This window comes from Bos indicus, chromosome 25, assembly GCF_029378745.1.
Source record: "Bos indicus isolate NIAB-ARS_2022 breed Sahiwal x Tharparkar chromosome 25, NIAB-ARS_B.indTharparkar_mat_pri_1.0, whole genome shotgun sequence".
Taxonomy (NCBI): domain Eukaryota; kingdom Metazoa; phylum Chordata; class Mammalia; order Artiodactyla; family Bovidae; genus Bos; species Bos indicus.
In genome coordinates, this window is record NC_091784.1 from 10,563,714 (window position 1) to 10,587,864 (window position 24,151).

The 24,151-nt window shown below is 46.9% G+C and overlaps 1 non-coding gene across 1 annotated transcript; it reads left to right on the plus strand.

Annotated features, from left to right (window-relative positions):
- The first annotated feature begins 21,866 nt into the window (after nucleotides 1-21,866).
- On the plus strand, nucleotides 21,867-21,939 carry TRNAE-UUC (transfer RNA glutamic acid (anticodon UUC)). The gene has a single exon. It is a non-coding gene; the product is annotated as a tRNA-Glu (tRNA).
- The last annotated feature ends 2,212 nt before the right edge of the window (nucleotides 21,940-24,151 follow it).

Consider the following 24,151-nt stretch of genomic DNA (forward strand, 5'->3'; position numbering starts at 1 on the left):
TCGAAGCTCAGCTCCTCTGCTTTTCAGCCAGGAGATCTTGGGCAAGTTATTAAATCTCCCAGCCTCAGCTTCCTTGCCTGTAAATGAGGATACTTGTGACATCTCCTTCTGAGGACTGATGGGGAGAGTGAAAGAGTTAATAGTTTACTATGTGCTCAGAACATTGCTGGCCTCTCCTGTATGCTGAATAAATTGTCAGTCTGTTCTATGACCACGCCGGGAGACAAGCTGGACTGTGTCCGTTCTATGGATGGGGAGACTGAGGCTCAGAGAGGTTTTTAGAGCAGGGGCACAGCAAACACGTGGTAAAACCCCAAACAGATCTCAAGTCTCCTGCCTCTTGATCAGAGTTCTGCTCATCATGTAATGCTGGGCTCTGCAGTCAAGCTCTTGACCCAGGGTTGCATGGCATTGGCCAGGGGGCTGAATTTGGTCTCCAGGCATGTTTGGGTCAGACCCGTGTCACTGAAAAGAGCCAACAGATGGAGTCTGTGAAATTAATTACCAATATTTAAAAATCAGATGTCACTTTTTTTTTTTAATCCTTATATCTGGTTTCTCTTGAGAAACTGGGCACTCGGGCATTGTGGAGCCTGCCATCCCCTATGGCAGAGCTGAGCGGGGGCTGTCCCCCTCTAGATGAGATCCCCTAGACCCAGGAGTTTGCTCATTTCTGTTCACTGTCTGCTCCCGAAAAGTTTGCTTCCGCTTGAAACCCACTGTCTTGGAACTTCCCCGGTGGTTTAGTGGTTAAGAATCCACCTGCCATTGAAGCAGGCTTGGGTTTGATCCCTGGTCCAGGAAGATCGCATATGCCATGGGATGCTAAGCCAGAATGCTGCAACTGCTGAAGGCCGCGTGCCCTGGAGTCCGTGCCCTGCAACAAAAAAAGCCACTGAAGTGAGAAGCCCATGCACAGCAACAGAGGCTCAGTGCAGCCAAATAAAACACAAAGCAACAACCATAACAGAAATAAAAACAAACAAAAAACCCACCGTCTAAGGTGGGACTCCCCAGAAGCAGACCCTACCCACTGACAAGGATTCATATGAATGTGAGGTTTTAGAGCAGAGGGAGGAAGACCAGGCAGACATGAGATATTAGGTGAAGTCCCACAGAAGGTGTATTATCTTCCTGTTGTTCAGTCGCTCAGTCGTGTCTGACTCTTTGCAACCCCATGGACTGCAGCACGCCAGGCTTCCCTGTCCTTCACTATCTCCCGGAGTTTACTTAAACTCATGTCCATTGAGTTGGTGATGCCATCCAACCATCTCATCCTCTGTCGCCCCCTTCTCCTGTCCTCAACCTTTCCCAGCATCAGGGTCTTTTCCAATGAGTTGGTTCTTTGGATCAGGTGGCCAAGTATTGGAGTTTCAGCTTCAGCATCAGTCCTTCCAGTGAATATTCAGGGTTGATTTCCTTTAGGATGGACTGGTTGGATTTCCTTGCAGTCCAGGGAATTCTCAAGAGCCTTCTGCAGCACCACAGTTTGAAAGCATGAATTCTTCCCCACTCAGCCTTCTTTATGGTCCAGCTCTCACATCCATACATGACGATTGGAAAAACCATAGCTTTGACTCTACAGACCTTTGTTGGCAAAGTGTTGTCTCTGCTTTTTAATATGCTGTCTAGGTTTATCATAGCTTTCCTTCCAAGGAGCAAGCGTCTTTTAGTTTCATTAATTTAGTTAATTTCCTAGGGCTGCTACAATGAAGTACCACAAATGGAGCAGCTTAAACAACAGAAGTTTTTTTTTTTTATCCGTTTCACAGTCCGGGAGCCAGAAGTCCATGGTCAAGATTGTCGATTGTCGATAGGGACAGGCCCCCTCTAAAGGCGCCAGGGAAGGGTCTGTCCGGGCCCCTCTCCTGGCTGCTGGTGGTCCCTAGGCTTGTGACGGCATGACGCCATCCTTCTCATGGTATTCTCCCTGTGTGCATGCTTCCCCTTTTTAGAGGGGTACCAGTCATGCTGGATTCAAGGCCCACCCTACCCCTCATCTTAAATATTTACATCGGCCATGACTTTACTTCCAAATAAGATCTCATTCTGAGGGACTAGGGGCTGGGACTTTAACATATGAATGTGGGGAGGAGGGGAAAACAAGGCAGCCCAAAAGGTAACTGTGGCTTACTCAGAGGCTCCACGTGGGGGAAAGGAGTAGAACTATTTATACCCACCCCTGCCCCCAACCCCACTCCCCGGCCACACATCAGCCATTGGATAAGGGCTGCCCCCAGCAGGGTCAGGAATTCCCAGGCACTTGCAGCTCCGGCCACACAAAGGCAAAGCGGGTTCCAGCAGCAGGAAGGTTGTCCTCCAGGAAAGAGGAGCTGTTGGCGCTATTGGGAGTGAAAGTTCACAGGGGGTGGCTGGGCATGAAGGTGGGAAGGGATCTGAAAGATGTGAGCATCTGCTGTGCCCACCATCCATGGGATACACTGAAAACAGAGCCTTCAGCCCACATCTGCCACCCATGTGCATGGTGTGGGTTGGTGTCTCAGGGTCTTCCTTTTTCCATATACGGGCCACATTAGCTGGACTGGAGCTGCCAGGGTGGGCGTGGACCATACACATCCACCCCCAATCCATGGGTACCCTGACCCGGCTGGTACTCAAGGACAGGTGGCAGGTGGCTGTGCAGAGCCCTCATACCTGCCAGCCTCACCTACAGGGGCTGAGGAGCCCTGGGACAAACGGGACTCCCAGCTCGGAAACCACATCTCATGAAATGTGGCATCTGTAGGCAGGAAGTGCAGTGTGGATGCTCAGTCGTGTTTGACTCTGTGTGACCCTGTGGACCATAGCCCGCCAGGTTCCTCCGTCCTTGGGATTTTCCAGGCAAGAATACTGGAGTTGGGTTGCCATTCCCTTCTCTGGGGTGTCTTCCCCACCCAGGGATCAAACCTGTGTCTCCTGTATTGCAGGCAGATTCTTTACCTCTGAGCCACCTGGAAAGCAGGAAGGGACACCAGAAGTGAGGATAACTATGGGCTCCCCTGGTGGCTTAGATGGTGAAGAATAAGCCTGCAATGCAGGAGACCCAGGTTTGATCCCTGGGTGGGGAAGACACCCCGGAGAAGGGAATGGCAACTCACTCCAGTATTCTTGCCTGGAGAATCCGAAGGATGGAGGAGCTTGGAGGATTACAGTCCATGGGGTTGCACAGAGTCAGACATGACTGAGCTACTCTCACTTTCCTGAGGAAATAGGGTCCTCGAGTGGAGAATTTGATTCAGCAGTGAAGGCAGTGGGCAGACAGGAGTGGTGCTCCGGTTGCATGTGCAAAGGTGATAAAAGTGGTCCCCACCCCAGTCATCTGAACACTTAAGCTACTTGTGTGCAGGTGCCTGGGGGTCCAGGCAGGCTTGCTGTGGATCACCTGCTGGGAAGATGTCTTGAAGAAGGCAGCGGTATGGTCTGGGAGAGGCTCACAGACATCAACCCTAGGGAGGAACTGTGCCGTGGTGGCAGGTGGCAGCCTTGACCTTTGAGAACATCAAGGTTTGAACTAGAAATCCCAGCTTGATCAACAGCACTAGCTGGTCTGTCTGTGCTCTGTGCAGCTCCATGGATTCACGGTGGCAGCTGTGAAATGGCCCCGATCCCACCCTCTGAACCTCTGACACTAAACTTCCTAGCAGCTGAGGGTGGTTGAGGCCAGCAGACATGGAAGAAAGACTGAAGCTTGGTGTGGGAGTGTCATTGCTTGTAGAGCCAACTTCAAGGCCACACACCAGAGCACATCACAGCTGACACCCCTGGAGTCTGACAATTTGGTTCCTGTCCCAGCTCCGCCACAGCTCTGAGCATTGAAATTTAGCTTGGGCTAGGCTGTTTGAACAAACAGATCTTACATTTTCTGAACCTTAACATGATAGAAATTCTCTCCTGCTCACTTAATAGCCTTGAGTTGATGTTCAGGCTGGCAGGATATTCTCCACTTTGAAGAATCCAAGCTACAGTCCATGGGGTTGTAGAGTCAGATACGACTGAGCAACCAGCACACACACAGGTTCTTTCTATCCCGTGGCTCCATTGCCCTTGGATCTTGTTGTCTTCCGTACCCAGAAAATGGAAGGGGAAAGAGAACGCGGGGGAGGGAACCCACTCTCTTAAAGGACCCAGAAGAGGCAGAGATGCCACTGGCATGAACTTGGTCACATGACCACACGCAAATGCAAGCAAGGCTGGGAAAGGTGGTCCAGCTCTGTGCTTGGCTATAATCTTCCTTTTTTTTTTTTTCCAATCAAGTTATCAAGTTTTTTAAGGTATTTCTTTTTAATTGAAGGATAATTGTTTTACAATACTGGTTTCATTTCTGCCCTACATCAACATGAATTAGCCAGAAGTGTACATATGTCTTCTCCCTCTTGAATCCTATGTTTATAGAGAATTGAGAAGACAGCTTTTGATGGATATCTATCAGCATCTTCCCCAAGGTGAGTTAATGCCTCTGGGGTCCCATCTTCTTGACTGAAAAATGAGAATGACAGCCCTCCCTCATGAAAAGTGCTTAGCGCTGTGCCTGGCACATGGTTGCTGCTGCTGCTGCTAAGTCGCTTCAGTCATGTCTGACTCTGGCACATGGTAAACCCTTGATAAATGAGCATCCAGCATTACCAGGTACCTGTAGTGACCGCTGGGGTTCTTGGACATATTGGGGGAGAGAAACGATAGACAAGGCTGGACCTCCTGGTAGGCAGGAGAGATCAGGCATACTGAGATTTTAACTACAACATGACTACACTTGGACTCCATCTGGGGAAACCCAAATGTCTACAATTACTCAGCTTCCCTCAGAATTCAGTGAAACACTTCACACTACAGGTGTGAATGTTGAGTAAGTGCCATATTGCCAGTTTCAGAGAATAATCAGCATTAGCTCCTGCCTTTCAGAGCCCTGAACGAGGTGAGTGGCCAACCCCCAGGCTGGCTGGACGTGGCCAAGGGACCTCAAAGACTCAATCTTCACTTCTCAGACTCACTTGGTCTTCGTGCCTCTAAGACACAGCATCCTTAATTAATAGTTTTAACTCAGTTTGCTTTTGGAAAAACCCCAGCCACCGGGCAGAGACCTTGAGAAAGGCCCCACCTTGAACCTGATTGACCACTTCTGCATGAGGGGCTGTGTCAAGGCCCCCCTTCTGTCCCCAGCACAGCCAGGAAGTCCTCACCCAGCTGTGCTCTGGACACTTCTGCTCCCGGGACCTCAACCGCATCCCCAGACGCCCCCCTCCAACCAACAGGACTCAGCTTGTGGCCCTCACTTTTCTGATGGGCAGCTCACACCTGGGGAAGGGAAGGCGTTGGCGTGGGCCACACAGCTGGGCGAGGAAGACCTGGGCCCCGATCCGCTCAGTCTCTCTGCTTTCTCTCCCTCTGCTCCTCCTGCAACGCACCCTCTGGCCCTCACTCAAGGCGAGACTGTTGTCAAACTGTAACTGGATCCTGTGGGACTCCCGCTTCAGACTCTCCGAAGGCTTCCTGTCCACATAATCCGATCTCAGCCCTGGGCTCTGCGTGATGCCCCCAGGAGATGCCTCCACCCGGCTCTTGCCGCCCCCAACCCCCCCCCAGGCAACTTCCATCAGCTGTACTTCCATCTTCGTTGCTCTCTGGGTCAGGGAGCTCACCTCTGCCTCGGGGTGGGGGAGGGGGGTTGCTCTTTCTTCCATGCCTGACATGTCCCCAACATGTCCTGACATGCCCATCACAGACCAACAGTGTCACATTCTTCAGGTGGCTCCTCAAATGTCACCTCCTGGAACAGCCACAGTTGGTGCCCCTCACCCCCACCCTGCACCTCTGGGCACTCGTGGTTCCCATGCCTGCAAACACCTCCCATTCTTTGCTGGGGGCTTTCTCTGTCTTCCAGAAGCCTCCAGGCCCAGCAGTGGGGCAGTGAATCCTCAGGAGCTCCCTGCGCCAATGGCTTTCAGGAGCTGGTGTCTAAATGCCCCAGTGCCCTCGTCCCTGAGTGGATGGGTGTCTCTGATACTCCTGTTCTGTGCGGCCTCCTGGGGTTCCCAGTGGGATGGAGCCCCAGGCTCCCGCTGCTCAAGGTCTCTCTTCTCTGCCTCCCAGTAGCATTTCCTGCCACCCCACCCCGCTCCCCCCACACCTTGGGGTCAGCTTCTGGAACACTTCACACCCAGACACACCCTCAAAGGCCTTCCTTGCCCACCATAACTGTAGGAAGTTGACTTGCAGCCCCAGAAAAGATCTGTCCACATCCTAATGCCTGGAATCTGAGCATGTGAATTTATTTGGAATAAGTGTCTTTGCAGGTGTAATTAAGGATCTGGAAATAAGATCATCTTCCTGGATTACCCATGGGGGACCACTGGGGCAGGGGGTGCTAAATCCAGCAACTGGTGTCCTTATAAGAAGGAGGGAGGACACACACACACAGAGAAGAAAGCTGTGTCAAACACAGACACGGAGGAAAAGGCCATGTGCGGATGGAGCCAGAGACTGGAAGATGCCTCTAGAAGCCAAGGAACATCAGTAGCCCCAGAAGTTAGGAGAGAGGTGTGGGCAGATTACCCCATAGAGCAGGGGTCCCCAAACTCCAGACCAGGTACCAGTACCTCCTGTCAGATCAGTGACAGTATTAGATTAGAAGTAAAGTGCACAAAATATGTAAAGGGCTCGAATCATCCCGAAACCATCCCCCCCACCCCCCCACCCCGGTCTGTGGAAAAATTGTCTTCCATGAAATCGGTGCCTGATGCCTAAAAGGTTGAGGACTGCTTCCCTAGACCCTCCAGAGGGAACCAATTCTGCCAACACATTGATCTCAGACTTCTGGCCTCTGGAACTGTGAGAGAATGTATTCCTGTTGTTTTAAGCCACCCATGGGTGGTCCCTGATGCTGGGAAAGATTGAGGGCAGGAGAAGAAGGGAACGGCAAAGGATGAGATGGTTGGGTGGCATCACTGACTCAATGGATATGACTTTGAGCAAACTCCAGGAGATAGTGAAGGACAGGGAAGCCCGGAATGTTGCAATCTATGGGGTCGCAAAGAATACGACACAACTTAGCTACTGAACAACAGGTTGGTGGTCTTGTTACAGCAGGCCCAGGAAACTAAGACAATATCTGAGTAGCTCTGCACCGCACAGACCCCAGTAATCAACGCATCACTCAATTGAACATTGTCATCAGAAAGTACTCAGGCGACCTCTCTGCTTACTGTCTGTGTTCCCCTCTGGAATGAAAACAGGTCCTAACTGTCCTTTTTGCCCCACCTGTATCTAAGCCACGACACAGCGCCTGACCCACAATAGGCCCTCAGTCCGGAACTGGTGAATGAATGGATGAGCCAGCGACCTCAGCCAGGCCCTTGGTCACTCCTCCTCAGCTCCCACCAGATCTAGAAGACCAATATCCATCCCCAGCTAAACTTGGCCTCATCCTCTCAGGGCCTGGAGCTCTCAATCCAGCAGCATGCTTAGAGTCTCCTGGAGATTTTTTCAGAAGACCCTGGCCCAGTCCCATCCCTGAGACTCTGAATGGACTGGTCCGAAGTAGGACCAGCAGCATTTTTCTTAGAAAAATGAGCTCGTTGCCTTACTCTTTTTTTTTTTTTTAATTTATTTATTTTTGGTTGCGCCGGGTCTTCATTGCTGTCTGGGCTTTTCTCTAGTTGCGGTAAGTGGGGGCTACTCCCTAGTTGTGGGGTGCAGGCTTCTCACTGCAATGCCTTCTCTTGTTGCTGAGCATGGGCTCTAGGGCGTGTGGGCTTCAGGAGCTGCAGCACAGGGGCTCAGTAGTTGTGGCTCCCGGGTTCTAGAGCACAGGCTCAGTAGTTGCGCTGCACAGGTTTTGTTGCTTCACGCCACGTGGGATCTTCCCAGATCAGGGATCGAACCCATGTCTCCCACATTGGCAGGCAGATTCTTTACCGCTGAGTCGCCAGGGAAGTCCAGCAGCCATTTTTTAAAAAGTCCTCCGGGTGATGCCAATGGGAAGCCAAGGTTAAGAAGCACTGGTTTAGCTGGGGGCAGGTGGTGGAGAAACAAGCTAGGGTGGTGACTCCCACCCCTGTTTTCCTGGACGGAGAGAGTTCCAGGAATGCAGGACTTGCAGCCCCAATCAGGATGAGTTAGTCTAAGTGTTCCCCAAGAACCGTGAATGATATTCCACACCAGCCAGCCACACCCCATCCTGTTGCTTTTAGAGGAAGGAATCATTACCATCGAGAACAGAAGCCCATGGGTGTCTGCTCAAGCCACAAGGACGTCAGAAGAGAGGGCAGGGCCATGGTTGGGCATTGTGGGGGAAGGGCAGGAGCCTGGGGCTCACGCAGCCCATGCTGATGACAGGCAGGTGGCCCCCCACACCCCCAGGCAGGCACGATTCTAATAGAAGCATTTTCTGGTAAGGATTCTAACAGAAGGACTTTCCCATGTGGTTTGTGGGCACTGCAGACTCATTGTGAGAGTCTTTTGGAGTCAAGTTGAGTTTTTTTCCTCCTCGGGGTCCCCTACTAGGGCCTGGAACTTAGTAAGTGCTCAGTAAACAGAGGTTGCATGAATAAAGGCATGTGAGAGCCAGATTAAAAAGCAGAGACATCACTTTGCTGACAAAGGTCTGTCTAGTCAAAGCTATGGCTATTCCAGTGGTCATGTATGGATGTGAGAGTTGGACTATAAAGAAAGGTGAGCACCAAAGGATTGATGCTTTTGAACTGTGGTGTTGAAGACTCTTGAGAGTCCCTTGAACTGCAAGGATATCAAATCGGTCAATCCTAAAGGAAATCAACACTAAATATTCATTGGAAGGACTGATGCTGAAGCCGAAGCTCCAATACTTTGGCCACACGATGCAAAGAACTGACTCATTGGAAAAGACCCTGATGGTGGCAAAGACTGAGGGCAGGAGGAGAAGGGGATGACAGAGGATAAGATGGTTAGAGGGCATCACTGACTCAATGGACATGAGTTTGAGCAAACTCCGGGAGATGGTGAAGGACAGGGAAGCCTGGCGTGTTGCAGTCCATGGGGTCGCAGAGTCAGACACAACTGAGTGATTGAACAACAACAACAAGAACTAGATAGTCATGTTCGCTGGGAACAACCAGGCCTTTCCCGACTTCCTCCTGCCCCAGGAGCAGCCCTGCGGTGGCGGGTAAACATCCCAGCTCCCTCGCCATGAGGTGGGACTTCCTTTCCTCCCTGGGATAGCTTCCCAAATTAACATTCCCACCCATATCCTTTTTTCATGGTTCCTTTCTGGGGAGCATACTGGTTGGGCCCCCTTTTGTTTCCATTTCCTGCATTCAAGACAGTGGAACCAGTCTGTGATCTGAAGTCTTCCTGGGCCTGAGAAACCAACAGACACTCCTGTTCGCCCAACAGCTGGGGTAGGCACCTGTGTAGCCCTGTGGGTGTGCCTGTCTGGTGTTCATTCTGATGGCCTGGTACTCTTTCTAATGCTATGCCCTCCTAAATTATTAGACCAGACTTACTGAGATGTTATTCCTATACTGTATGATTTATTTACTTAAAATATACAATTCAACAGCTCTTAGTATATGTACTGAGATGTCTAGTCATCACCATAGTCAACCTTAGAACATTTTCAATGGTCCAAGTTACACTGTATATCCAATTCACTATCCCCCCAAATCTTCTTCCTTCCCAGCCCAAGGTACCTACTCATCTATTTTGTCTCTATGAATTTGCCTATTTGAACATTTCATATAAATGGAATCATACAATATGTGGTGTCTGGCTTTGTCCTTCCTGTCTGGCTACTTTCACTTAGCATGGTGTTTTCAAGGTTCGTTCATGTTGTAGCATATATCAGTGCTTCATTCCTTTTTAAGGGCAAATAATATTCCATTATGGAGAAGGCAATGGCACCCCACTCCAGTACTCTTGTCTGGAAAATCCCATGGACGGAGGAGCCTAGTATGCTGCAGTCCATGGGGTCGCTAAGAGTCGGACACGACTGAGCGACTTCACTTTCCCTTTCACGCATTGGAGAAGGAAATGGCAACCCACTCCAGTGTTCTTGCCTGGAGAATCCCAGGGACGGGGGAGCCTGGTGGGCTGCCGTCTATGGGGTCGAACAGAGTCGGACACGACTGAAGTGACTTAGCAATATTCCATTATATGGGAGTTGTTGTTGTTGCATGGGTAGATCACACTTGATTTAGCCATTTGGGTTGTTTCCAGTTTTTGGCTCTTCTGAGTAAGCTGTTATGAACATTCCTGTATATGTTTTAGTGTGGATAGATTTTTTTTTTCAGTTCCCTTGGGTATATACCTAGGAGTGGGATTGCTAGGTTTATATATCTTTCGAGAAACTGCCAGACTGTTCTCCAAAGCTGCATTGAATTAAAAAAAAAATTTTTTTTAAGGGGCTTCTCTGGTGGTCCACACTTCCAATGCAGGGGGCGTGGGTTCGATCCTTGGTCACGGAATTAAGAACCCACATGCCTCACAGCATGGCCAAAAAAAACTAATTAAAAAAAATGTTAATGGAAGTCGAACATAACATACATACAGAAAAGTGCAAAATCATAAGTGTACAACTTCTTGTGTTTTCACAAGCAGAGCAACCCCATGTCACCAGCTCCCAGAATCAAGACGCAGGCTGTTTCCAGCCCCCAGTGCCCTCCTGCAAGGGGAACCGCTGTTTTGCCTTCTCATAGCACAAGTTCATGTTCCTTTCTGGATGTAAAATATCCTCCACCCTGGTGACCCATCTTTATAACCAGGACTCCCTGCCTCCCTCCAGGACAGAGGAGTCCTCTTCTCTCCCTGCTCCCCTCCCACCAGGTCAGACCACTGCCTTCTCTGTACATCAGAGAAGAGCCAGACAAGCTTTGAGAAGGAAGCAGAGTGCCTCACTCTCAGGAATCCTTTATTCTGTTTCCAGGTCTCACAAGAGGAGGCAAAAAGGCCCAGAAAGGAGGCTGGTGACCTCAGGCTGCTAACACCCCCCCAAATCTGGAGCAAGGGAGGCTAGGAGTGGGGCTTCATGCAACTCCCAAGCCTCTCCTCTCACCCCACCGCCCCCCCACTCCCCACAAGCTAACTGCCCTCTGGAACTTTTAGGGGGTTTCCTGAAAGTTGCAGAACCAGGAGACGTTTCCTTGATCTCAGCTTGGCCTCAACCTCCCACACTCAGCCTGAAACCGAAAGCTGGGGCTGGTCTAAGCTGTGACTTCTCCTCCCGGATTTGGATACAGGCCAGACACAGGAACTTCAAAGCAGGGCATGGATGGAGCATCTTCCTCTGTTTGACACCCTGGAAAGCCGGAATGGCTTAGCCTGGCTGAGACACACAGCGGATGGGAGGGAGATCTGTTACCTGGAGCATAGTCTCCAGGAGCCGGGGCAGGTTAATGGGATGGAGGGGGGGTCATTTCAAGACGGTGCTGCTGAAGCAAAGCCATGACATGACTGCTGATAGGCTGCAGTGAGAGGACCCCAGAGGAGGCAGACTGTGCCTGCTGCTGCCCTCTGCACGGACCCTTCTGCCTTCATCACCTCCCACACTTGCTCCCTGCACAGGGCTCTGACCCTGAAGGACCACGATAGCAGGCAGGCTCTGAGCCTCCCAGCTTCCACTGGCCAATCCGGAACCCCAACGGGAGATCAGAAGATGGCGAGACTGAGCTCCCTCCATCAAAAATCAACAAAGTGGGACACCAGTTAACAGCGAGGATGAGTTTTATTCAGCAATGCTCTTGTAATAAGGAAGAAGGATACTGTAGGATGGGAAGGACTTTGTCCATGGAATTAGGTCACCTAAATTTGTTAACGGATGTTTGTCTGGAGGAGAAACCTGAGCAGGTAAATAAGAGAGGTGGATGTCTTACCTGTTCTTTTTCTAGAGAGGTCTTTGTGAACAGGCTTCATCAGTATAATTTATACAGGAATGGATTTTTTTAAAAAAAGAGAATAGTGGAAGGAAGACATGGAAGAGGAGATAAAAGTGGATGTGAGAAATCCATGCATTTTTGGAGGGTTAAAGCTATAATAGATGGTGATTCCCACCTCTGCAAAATAGAAATGGAGTGCTAGCCAGACCAATCAGGCAAGAAAAGAAATTGGAAAGGAAGAAGTAAAATGATCTCTGTTCAAAATGATATGATGTGATATGTGAAAGTGAAAGTGAAGTCGCTCAGTCGTGTCTGACTCTTTGTGACAACACCATTCTGACTGTAGAATACAAGGCTCCTCCATCCATGGAATTTTCCAGGCAGGAGTACTGGAGTGGGTTGCCATTTCCTTAGAAAACTCTAAATAGTCCACGCCAAAAAATTGTTAGAATTAATAAATGAATTCAGTGAAGTAGCAGGACATAAAACCAACACAGAAGTCAGTTGCATTTCCATATACTAACAATGAATGATCCAAAAAGGAAATTAAGAATACAATAGCATCAAAAGGAATAAAATACTTAGGAATTAATTTGACCAAGGAGGTGAAAGACTCCTACAAGCAAAACTTCAAAACTTTGCTAAAAGAAATCAGAGAAGACATAAATAAATGGAAATACAATGTGTCCTATATTCACTGACTGGAAAACAATATTGTTAAGCTGTCAATATTTCCCAAATTAATCCACAGAGTCAATGCAATCCCTATCAAAATCCCCATGACCTTTTTGCAGAAATAGAAAAATCCATACATACGAAATCTCAAGAGATCCCAAATAGCCAAGATAATCTTCAAAAAGAACAAAGCTGGAGGACTCACACTTCCTGATTCCAAAACTTCCTACAAAGCTACAGTAATCAAAAGTGTGGTACTGACATAAACACAGATATGTACACCAATAGAATAGAATAAAGCATGTAGAATTGAACACTCATATATGGTCTTCCCTGGTAGCTCCAACAGTGAAGAATCCATCTGCAACTCAGGAGACCCAGGTTCTATCCCTGGGTCAGAAAGATCCCCTGGAGAAGGCAATGGGAACCCACTTCAACATCCTTGCCTGAGAAATCCCATGGACAGAGGAGCCTGGCGGGCTACAGTCCATGGGCTTGCAAGGAGTCAGACATGACTGAACAACTAAGCGTGCACACACATATTTGGTCAAAGGTTTTCAACAGGGGAGCCAAGACCATTCAATGGGGGAAAGTTGGTGTTATCAACAAAGGGTGCTAAAAAACCCTGAATGTTCACCTGCCAAAGAACAAAGCTGGACCTCCTCCTAACACTATATGTAAAACTAACTCAAAATATATCAAAGACCTGGAACAAGTTTTAACTCTTGGAAGGAAACATTGGGCAAAGGTTGACAACACTGGATTTGGCAATCATTTCTTGGATATGACACCAAAGGCACAGGCAATGACCACCAAACAATAGATAAACTGATCTGAATGAGAAAAGTGTAAACTGTGCCTCCAAAGGCCGCTGTCAACAGAGTAGAAAGCAATACACAGAATGAAAGACAATTTGCAAATCATGTAACGGATAAAGGAGTAATAACCAGATTATTGGCAAATCATGTAACTGATAAAGGATTAATATCCAGATTATATAGAAAATTCCTAAAACACAACAACCAAAAACCCAAACAACCCAATCCAAACTGGGCAAAGAACTCAGTCATTTCTCCGAAGAGTATAGGCCAATAAATACATGAAAGGGAGCTCAGCGTTAGTGATCATTAAGGAAATGCAAATCAAGTCTGTGAGAGGGACTTCCCTGGCAGCCCAGTGGTTAAGATCTTGCCTTCCGAAGCAAGGGGTGTGGCTTCAGTCCATGTTCAGGAAGCTAAGATCCCAGATGTCTCGCAGCCAAAACAAACAAACAAACAAACATAAAACAGAAGTAATATTGTAACAAATTCAATAAAGATTTTTTAAATGGTCCACATCAAAAAAATCCTTTAAGAAAAAAAGACTGCAGTAAAGTGTCACTTTATACTCACTGGATGGCTACTATTTAAAAAGAAAAAAAAAATGGTTGCTGAGGATGTGGAGAAATTAGAACCCTTGTGAATTGTTGGTAGGAATGCAAAGTGGTACAGCCACTGTGGAAAATGGTAAAGCAGTTCCTCTAAAAATTAAAAATAGAGCTACCACATGATCCAGCAATCCCACTTCTGGTTATACACCCAAAAGAACAGAAAGCAAAGTCTCAAAGTGACATTTGTACACCCCGATTCATAGCAGCATTATTCACAATAGATGAAGCATGGAGGCAACCTGTGTCCAGTGAAGGAATAAATGAGCAAAATGTGATACATACCTACAACAGAATATTATTCAGTCTTAAAGAGGAAGGAAATTCTGACCCATGCTAGAACATGGATGAACCTTAACAGCACGATGCTGAGTGAAATAAGCCAGTCATAAAAAGACAAATACTGAATGATTCAACATGCTTGTTGATTGAAGAATGGTGGACATTTCTTCCTAGATGGGAGCAACCAGATGTTGCTGAAATTGGGGTGATCTTTGTCCACTGCACTGTCAGATTTGAAGAAGCAGAATCATGCATTTATTTGGAAAGGAGAACTCACCCCTGTGGTTTCTCCATCTTGGGAGGAAGTTCCATGAAAACAAACCAAAACTTGTTTTTGAAACACTTTCTCCAAAAACATGCTGGGTACTTAGAATTACCACTCTCTTCCCTGATGATGCCTGGAGGGTCACCACTGAGCCTGGCTTGGGGACGAGGAATTTCCAGGGTTATGTGAGTTTAAACAGCAGCTCACCCATCCGCCCTTCTCAGAGTCTCCATAGCTGGCCATCACGCACATTTATTAACACCCATTCCGAAGGTGGAAACTTCAGATAAACACTGAGTGCCCATGAATCCAGAATATTTTGGTGGAGGGGAGAGGGGAGACAAAGTATGTGAAAGGCAAATTCTGGGCTAGTTCCAATGAAGACTGTTTCACTTTTTGCTGTGAGATCACGAGCAAGGGGCTTTGCCTCTCTGAGCCTGTTTTCCTGCCCTCAGCGTTGTGTCTCACCCGCCTTGTGGGGCTGCTGGAGGACTGAAATGAGAAAGCCCAGTTGAGCGCACCTTCAAAAGTCAGGAAGGCCCAGGAAGACTGGGGCGTTGTCATCTCTGTCGGGGGAAACTCAAAGTCGGAATGGACACACCCCAGTGAGCATCAAGTGAAGTATCAGAAACGGATCCCTAAAAAGATGTGGTGGAGTGGAGCAGAGAGGCAGGATGCTGGGTTTCCGTTCGTTATTGAGAGTTACACAGATCATCCACCCCCGTGCTCCTGGGTTTCCTTTTCTGTAAAATGGAGATCCAAGTGTCTACATTTGGGGCCATTTTGAGATCCTAATAATCAGTACTAACCTGAGCTGGACCCTTACTCTGTGCTCGGCTCAGGTGTCTCGTTCACCATGCCTCATGGCAGCTCCAAGTGGTAGGGACTTACTTTGACTTCTATTAACAGATGAAGCTCAGAGAAGTCAATCAACTTGCCCAGAGTCATAGGCTCCCCAACAGGGTGCTAGTCAATGTGTGAAAATGCTTGTAAAATGTCAAACTTTGAACAAAGCTACCATGTTGTCAGTGATTCCAAGGGGACAGGGAGCAGAGGTGAAGAGAACATAGACGTGGTGAGTAGTGAGTGGGGTAATCTGAGAGGTCTTCCTGGAGGAAGCAGATGTGATCAGGTCTTGAAGTAGATTATGGCTATTGACAAGTAGAGAGAAGGGTGAGGGAATTCCAGGTGGGTGGATTGGCAGGGGCAAAGGCAGGGAGGGGGAATTACTCAGCTCTGTGCATGGGTGAGAAAGAAGATTGTCTCTGACTGGAGATTACTCATAAGAGGGCTGAGATGAATTGAGTGTAGGTAAAACAGTACATGGGAGGATGTTATAATTATGTTATAACCACAACTGTGTTAGTATTACTTGAAGGCTTGCTAGGTACTGGGTACTCTGACCAGCACTTAGCTCTAAACTTCAGTTTTCTCATCTGAAAACAGGTTAAATAGTTGTCTATCTCTCAGGGCTGTTATGAGGATTATATGAAAGAAGTGTGAAGTGAAGTGAAAGTCACTCAGTCGTGTCTGACTCTTTGCAACCCCATGGACTGTAGTCTGCCAGGCTCCTCTGTCCATTGGGGATTCTCCAGGCAAGAATACTGGAGTGGGTTGCCATGCCCTCCTCTGGGGGATCTTCTCAACCCACGGATTGAACCCAGGTCTCCCGCATTGCAGGCAGATTTCTTTACTGTCTGAGCTACCAGGGAAGCCCAAGAATACTGGAGTAGGTAGCCTGTCCCTTCTCTAGGGGATCTTCCTGGCCCAGGAATCAAACCAGGGTCTCCTGCATTGCAGGCAGATTCTTTACCAGGAATAGGTGTCCAACTCTTATAAGCCTTGAAACATATTCCATACCTGCGGCTTCCTGGCCCCCCATCCTCTTGGGGCACGCCCTGGGTACGCTTCACTCATTCATGCATTCTACAGCATTTCCTGAGTGCCCAGGGCTTCCCAGATAGCTCGGCTGGAGGGTCTGCACAGGACAGGGAGGCCACTCAGACGCCCCACCTCTTCTCCCAGCCAGTGTGCTCTGCCCGCCCCACCGCGCCTCGGCATCACACCCGGGCTTGGCGCTAACTAAACCTTTGTACAATCAATAACAATTATAGTAGCTATGCCAGACGTCATTCCCATTGTTCCCATGAGGTTGTTAGGAGACCGAAAGTAGGACAAAAATAGCTGCGAGGTCTCCTGGTGAAGTCAGGTTCATTCTTACCTGGATGGGAAGCGTCATCATCATGGAAAATAGGATTTCCTTTTTCTCTTAAAAGACTCGGCTTTATGGTCTTGCACTGTAACTGCGAGTGTGAACGCAGGCTCAGCCTTTGGGAGGACAGATCACACTTGCCAGCAGTGTCTAGGCACTTAGAGGTGTTACGAGTGTTGCAGTGATGTACCTAAAGAAAACCAAAGTCAGGTCATTGTCCATTCTTAAGAGGAGCTGGTTAGGTCAACAATGAAACAATGTACCCGTTTTGTACAATATCATGGGGCTATCAAAAACAAGGAAAGAGGGCTTCCCTGCTGGCTCAGTGGTAAAGAATCCACCTACCAGTGCAGAGGACATGGGTTAGATCCCTGACAGGAGGGGATCCCACATGCTGAGGAGCAACTAAGCCCATGCCCACAACTATTGACCCAGTGCTCTAAAGCCTGTCAGCCACCAGCTGCTGAAACCTACATGCCAAGAGCCCGTGCCCTGCAACAAGAGAAGCCACGGCAATGAGAAGCCTGCACACGGCAACTAGAGAGCAGCCCCCACTCGCCGCAGCTAGACAAACGCTCACGAAAATCAGCAACGAAGACCCAGCACAGCCATAGATAAATAAAGATAAATCTTAAAAAAAAAAAAAAAAAAAGGAAGGAGATTTGCAGGCAGGGAAATTTGAAAAATATCCAAAATACATTAAATTAAAACTTTGAAAATCTAGCTGCTTAACAGTATGTGTGGTGTGATATTAGAAAACCTCCCTTGATTGTCTCTTGGGAGAAGGACAAGCCTGGCTAGCAGGATTTATTTTTCATCATTTTGGAGAAAAGAAAGGGCTTCCCAGGTGGCGCAGTGGTAAAGAATCCACCTGTCAGTCCAGGAGACACAAGAGACTCAGGTTTGATTCCTTGGAAGGGAAGATCCCCTGGAGGAGGAAATGGTAACCCACTCCAATATTCTTGCCTGGAAAGTTCCATGAACAAAGGAGCCTGGTGAGCTATAGTCCACAGTGTCAACAAAGAGTCGGGCGTGACTGAGCGACTAAGCACACACACAGGAAAAAGAAAGGAGTAAAGACAGTGTAGGAATTGATCCTTGACTTTGCAGATGGAGTGGTTAGTACCCAGGGTTTGAACCCAGGTCTGCCACGTTGCAGGAGTACACAAATCCTAGTACACAAATTCCTAACCACCCCTCCTTACCAAACCTGAGGCTGAGCTGTGTGGGAAAGAGGTGATTCTTAGCTAGAGTGCACTTTCCAAGGGGCACTGAAGATGGCTTCACCCAAACTAGCCTTTCCCAAACATACCACTTCCAAAATTCCCCCAGCCCTCCTTACTGGTTACAGGGCAGTGGGAGAGGTGTGTGAGCAAATACCATCTGCTTGCATCACTAAGAGCAAGCAGAGTAAATCCTACAAGCAGGCTTCCCATCACCTGTGGCAACTATAGTTACATCCGAAACTCCAAGCAAACCACCTCTCAGTTCAGTTCAGTCATTCAGTCATGTCTGACTCTTTGTGACCCCATGGACTGCAGCATGCCAGGCTTCCCTGTCCACCACCAACTCCCGCAGTTTACTCAAACTCACATCCGTTGAGTCGGTGATGCCATCCAACCATCTCATCCTCTGTCATCCAATTTTCCTCCTGCCCTCAATCTTTCCCAGCATCAGGGTCTTTTCCAGAGTTAGTTTTTCTCATTAGGTGACCAAAGTATTAGAGCTTCAGCTTCAGCATCAGTCCTTCCAATGAATATTCAGGACTGATTTCCTTTAGGATGGACTGGTTGGAGCTCCTTGCAGTCCAAGGGACTCTCAAGAGTCTTCTCCAATACCACAGTTCAAAAGCATCAATTCTTCGGTGCTCAGCTTTCTTTATGGTCCAACTCTCACATGACTCTCTCCAAACATGACTACTGGAAAAACCAGAGCTTTGACTAGACAGACCTTTGTCAGAAAAGTAATGTTTCTGTTTTTTAATATGTTGTCTAGGTTGGTCGTAGCTTTTCTTCCAAGAAGCAAGCATCTTTTATTTTCATGGCTGCAGTCACCATCTGCAGTGATTTTGGAGCCCCCCAAAATAAAGTTTCTCACTGTTTCCATTGTTTCCCCATCTATTTGCCATAAAGTGATGGGACCGGATGCCATGATTTTAGTTTTCTGAATGTTGAATTTTAAGCCAGCTTTTAAACTCTCCTCTTTCACTTTCATCTAGAGGCTCTTTAGTTCTTTGCTTTCTGCCATAAGGGTGGTGGCATCTGCATATCCAAGGTTATTGATATTTCTCCCGGCAATCTTGATTCCAGTTTGTGCTTCATCCAGCCTGGCATTTCACATGATATACTCTGCGTATAAGTTAAATAAGCACCACCTCTAGAAGAAACCAACATGGCACTGCCCTTCCCAGGGCTTAGCTATGCCAGGACCAAACTAGGAACCCAGTTTTCCAATCTCCGTGTTCACGTCTTCAGTCATTTATTCGCTCACTAGGTTTTTATCAAAGGCTTAATTTATCTTAGCCCTTATGATGGACCCTGGAAATAAAAAGATGAATGAGATCCATTCTCAGCCTTGAAGAAGCTCACAGACCAATGGGAGAAGGTAGGCAGTTAAGTAAATAATTATAATTTTATGAAAGAAGTTAGTGAAAACCCAAGTATTTTGTGAAAATCCCTACTCCCCAACTGGTGATGCTCAGGAAAACAGAAACAGTCATCACAAGAAAATTTTAATGAAATGTCTGGTCCTTTATAAGTTTAATTGATAAGTTTAGTTCTCATGCATTTAGTCTCTCTGTTTCCTTAGGCTTCCTCTTGGCTGTGAATTATTTTTCTATTAGTAACTTTGTATTCTGAAATAATCATAGATTTATAAATTGTTGCAAAAATAATATTAAACAGTGTGATGTATCCTGCATCCAGCTTCCCTCATGGGCAAGTCTCACATAACTAAAGTGCATTAGCAGACCCAGGAAACTGACATTGGCTTGATAGAATTAACCAGACTACAGACTCTCCGCCCACTGAATGCAGCATCTGGCCCTGCCCATAACCCTCTTTCTTGGGTGTTAGTCAGTCTGTCTGAGTGTTTGCCACTGCTGGCAAAATCAAACTGCCATTCTTGCAAAGTTACAAAATTCCTGAAGTTGATCTAAATGACACTAGAGAACCATTCAAAGCATTGCCAAAGATATTGACAAATGAGCATCTGACCAATGAGATTCTTAAACCAAGACACCACTAAAGAAGGGGAAATGATGAGAAGAAAACAGAACAGGTATTTGAAAAGAGAACATCTTCGTTATGAAAAGACTAAGAAAGGCCTTCCGGGAAACTCAGAGCATCTAATAACATTTTTACAAATATGACTCTCTGTATGACCTGGTGTGAAACTTGTAGTAAAGGATGTCATATCACACTTTCAGACAAAATTTTTTCAGGAAATTATGCCTAAAAGAAAAAGAAATACCAGCCCTGACTTCATCTATTTAGTCTAAGAATTAGTACAAAATTACAACTGTAATTTTGTTGACTAAAGATAGAATAATGCCTGTAAATTTTAGCTTCATTTAGTTTTCATTTTTAAAGGTGGAATTTCAATCAAATTCTTTTTTTCCTCTTGACATTTACCATGATACTTTAGTTTCCTTCTAACTAGATTTGCTTTGACTTTACTTTTTATGGTACAAAGGATCCTCAAAGGTGAAAAGTTTCCTGAGCAGTTACTAAAGGGCAAAGGACACAGAGACTATTTTTTCCTGGGAGTGGTCAGGAAGTTCTTCCACTAAGTAACTTTTGGGATAGATGCTGAAGGATGTGTAGGAGTTCACCAAGTGAAGAAGAGTAGAAAGTGTATATAGTTAAAGAATAGTGTGAGTAGAAGTCAATGAAGGATGGAAGAGCATCGCTTCCCTGCAAATACCGTGAGTGGGCCACGATGTGACTGCTGCAGAGTGGGATGGGGTCAGGAGTGTTCTTTGTCATAGGAGGTGAAGCCGTGGACGCAGCACTCATGAGCCTTATTGAAGAGCTGATGCTTAATGCCAAGGCAGTGGGGAACCACTGGAGGGCTTTGAGCTGAGGCAGAACATGATCAGTGTGGCCATTTAGAAGACTCCCTTGCCGCTGTGAATTAGCGGTGGTGAGGCTGAAGGTGGGAAAACAATTTTTGTTCTTTTTTTGGCCACACTGTGGGGCTCATAGGATCTCAGTTCCCTGACCAGGGATTAAACCCGGGCCCTCAGCAGTGAAAGTTCAGAGTCCTAAGCACTGCGCCAAGAAAACAAATGTAGAGAGTGGTGGCTAAGACAGAGGTCTAGATTAGGCCACTGTGTAGAGTCAGGCTCCACCCCTGACTAGCCCTGGGACCCTTCCTCAACCATTACCAGCCTCAGCTTCTTCATCTGTATAATGGAAATATAACAGTCCCCATCTCATAGGATTATCAGGAAGATTAATTGCCAAATAATCTGCTATCAGATAAGGACCACATTGGAGGCTAGATGATGAGAGATGATGGTTATATTAAGTGTTATAATTTAGGCTGGATAGAGATGAAGGACATGAACTTGAGCAAATTCCACGAGACAGTGGAGGACAGTGAAGTCTGGTGTGCTGCAGTCTATGGGTCACAAAGAATCGGACGCGACTTAGCAAATGAACAACAATAAGAAATGAAGGATGAAGGTGGATGAGAAACTCCAGAAATACATTGGCCTTGTCATGCAATGACCCGGAAACAGATTGCAGGTAAGGGAAGGACGTGGTTCAGGAGGAGCATGGACTCCAGGTCTTTGACCTGGCTGCCTGGGTTGGGTGAGCATCATTCATTGACTCAGGAAACAAAGGTGCAGGAGTGGTTTTTGAGTTCAGAGTCAGTGGGTTTGGTTTTGAGCATGGATAGAAAGATGAGATGCCCTCTCCTAGTTAGGAAGCTTTATCTCTGTGTCAGGAATGCTTTTATTTAATGCGAGTTTGTCATAAATTGTTCCATAAAGAACTAGAGCAGCCATGGTAGCTCTAACGACCACTAGAAGTTATGCCAAATGTTTATAGTTTGAAGAACAACAGACTTTGTTCAAAGAGGGAGAGGACTAAGAACAAAATTCTAGGGAACTTGACACATCTTGAAGTCATTTGTATTAGAAGTAACAGAGGGAATTCCCTGGTGGTCCAGTGGTTAGGACTCTGTACTTTCACTGCCGAGGGTCCGGGTTCATTCCCAGGTCAGGGAACTAAAAAAATCCCACAAGCCACACAGCCTGGCCAGAAACAACAACAAAAATATTTTGAAGTGTTAGGGGTCAGGAACACCATTCAGTCCATAGTAAAAGGTCATTATTTAAAAAAACAAAAAAACAAAAAACAACTAATAGAGAGACGCCTAATTCTAGTTCTATGAAGAAGTAGATTCCCTAATATTCCACCCCCTGAAACAGCTAAAATGCTGCAAAAATGCTTGAATGCACCTTTTAAACATTTTGCTGATCTAGCATCAAGGTAAGAAATCCACAAAGTCCCCAGAGACACGAAGTTATGGATACTGGATGGTGAGCATCCATCAAAGACCAGTTTTTCCCTGAGGGTTTGTTTCAAACTCTGGAGAACCTGAGCTTCACCTTTAAAGGTTGCAGTGAGTAAAAGGGCAAGACATAGTCTAGGGGACCCCTCAATTGAGAACTTTACAGTAGATTCATAAGAGAGCTGAACCCCAAAAGAGCCGAAGAATTGATGCTTTTGGAACTGTGGTGTTGGAGAGGACTCTTGAGCGTCCCTTGGACTGCAAGGAGATCCAACCAGTCCATTCTGAAGGAGATCAGCCCTGGGATTTCTTTGGAAGGAATGATGCTAAAGCTGAAACTCCAGTACTTTGGCCACCTCATGGGAAGAGTTGACTCATTGGAAAAGACTCTGATGCTGGGAGGGATCGGGGGCAGGAGGAGAAGGGGACGCCAGAGGATGAGATGGCTGGATGGCATCACTGACATGATGGACGTGAGTCTGAGTGAACTCCGGAAGTTGGTGATGGACAGGGAGGCCTGGCGTGCTGCGATTCATAGGGTTGCAAAGAGTCGGACACGACTGAGTGACTGAACTGAACTGAGAGGATGAGTGAGAAATATACCCTGCCAGACAGAAGAGAGAGCTACTAATACAAAACTTGTCTGTCTCGATCATGGGGGTGAGTGTGAGAGAAAAAAAAATGTCACCTGAGAATTTGCCATTACAAGCGGGTCTTCACTCAGGCTTGTGACCCAAATTCATGCTACGTAAGTAGTAAAAAAAAAAAAACAAAAAAAAAACACTCAAGCAAATAATGTAATTTAAAGACGGTCACAGGTTGAAAGGAGGGTCCCCAGGGATTAGCAGAAGTGACGTTGACTACTCATTAATGGAACTTAACTTTACAACAGAACTCAAACATCACCCACAACAAAGTTCTAAAAACAAATGAATAACTCACAGTCAAAAAAAATCATACACGGGGGGAGGAAGCACAGCACCATTAGTAGAAATGTAAATGGATCAAACTCTCCTGTCAAAAGACAAAGATTTTTTAGACCAGATGCATTATGTATAAGAGGTATATTTAACGCTTAAGAATTCTGTCGAGATTAAAAGTCAAATCAGAAATTCCCTGGCAGTCTAGTGGTTAGGATTTGATGCTTATGCTGCCGTGTTCAGGTCCAATCTCTGGTTGGGAAACTAAAATCCTCAAGCCATGAACTGTAGTCAAAAAATAAATAAAAAGTCAAATGTTATGGGGAAAAGAAAAAAAAACAAAGTAAACTAGAAAGTCAAGTGAAAGTGTTAGTCACTCAGTCGTGTCTGACTTTTTGTGACCTCATGGCCTGTAGACTTCCAGACTCCTCAGTCCATGGAATTCTCCAGGCCAGATTGCTGGAGTGGGTAGCCATTCTTTTCTCCAAGGGATCTTCCCAACCCAGAGATCAAACCCAAGTTTCCTGCATTGCAGGCAGGTTCTTTATCATCTAAGTAAGACGGTAGGTGTTGCAAGAGGGCATCAGAGGGCAAACACACTGAAACCATACTCACAGAAAACTAGTCAATCTAATCACACTAGGACCACAGCCTTGTCGAACTCAATGAAACTAAGCCATGCCCGTGGGGCAACCCAAGACGGGCGGGTCATGGTGGAGAGATTTGACAGAATGTGGTCCACTGGAGAAGGGAATGGCAAACCACTTCAGTATTCTTGCCTTGAGAACCCCATGAACAGTATGAAAAGGCAAAATGATAGGATACTGAAAGAGGAACTCCCCAGGTCAGTAGGTGCCCAGTATGCTACTGGAGATCAGTGGAGAAATAACTCCAGAAAGAATGAAGGGATGGAGCCAAAGCAAAAAGAATACCCAGCTGTGGATGTGACTGGTGATAGAAGCAAGGTCCAATGCTGTAAAGAGCAATATTGCATAGGAACCTGGA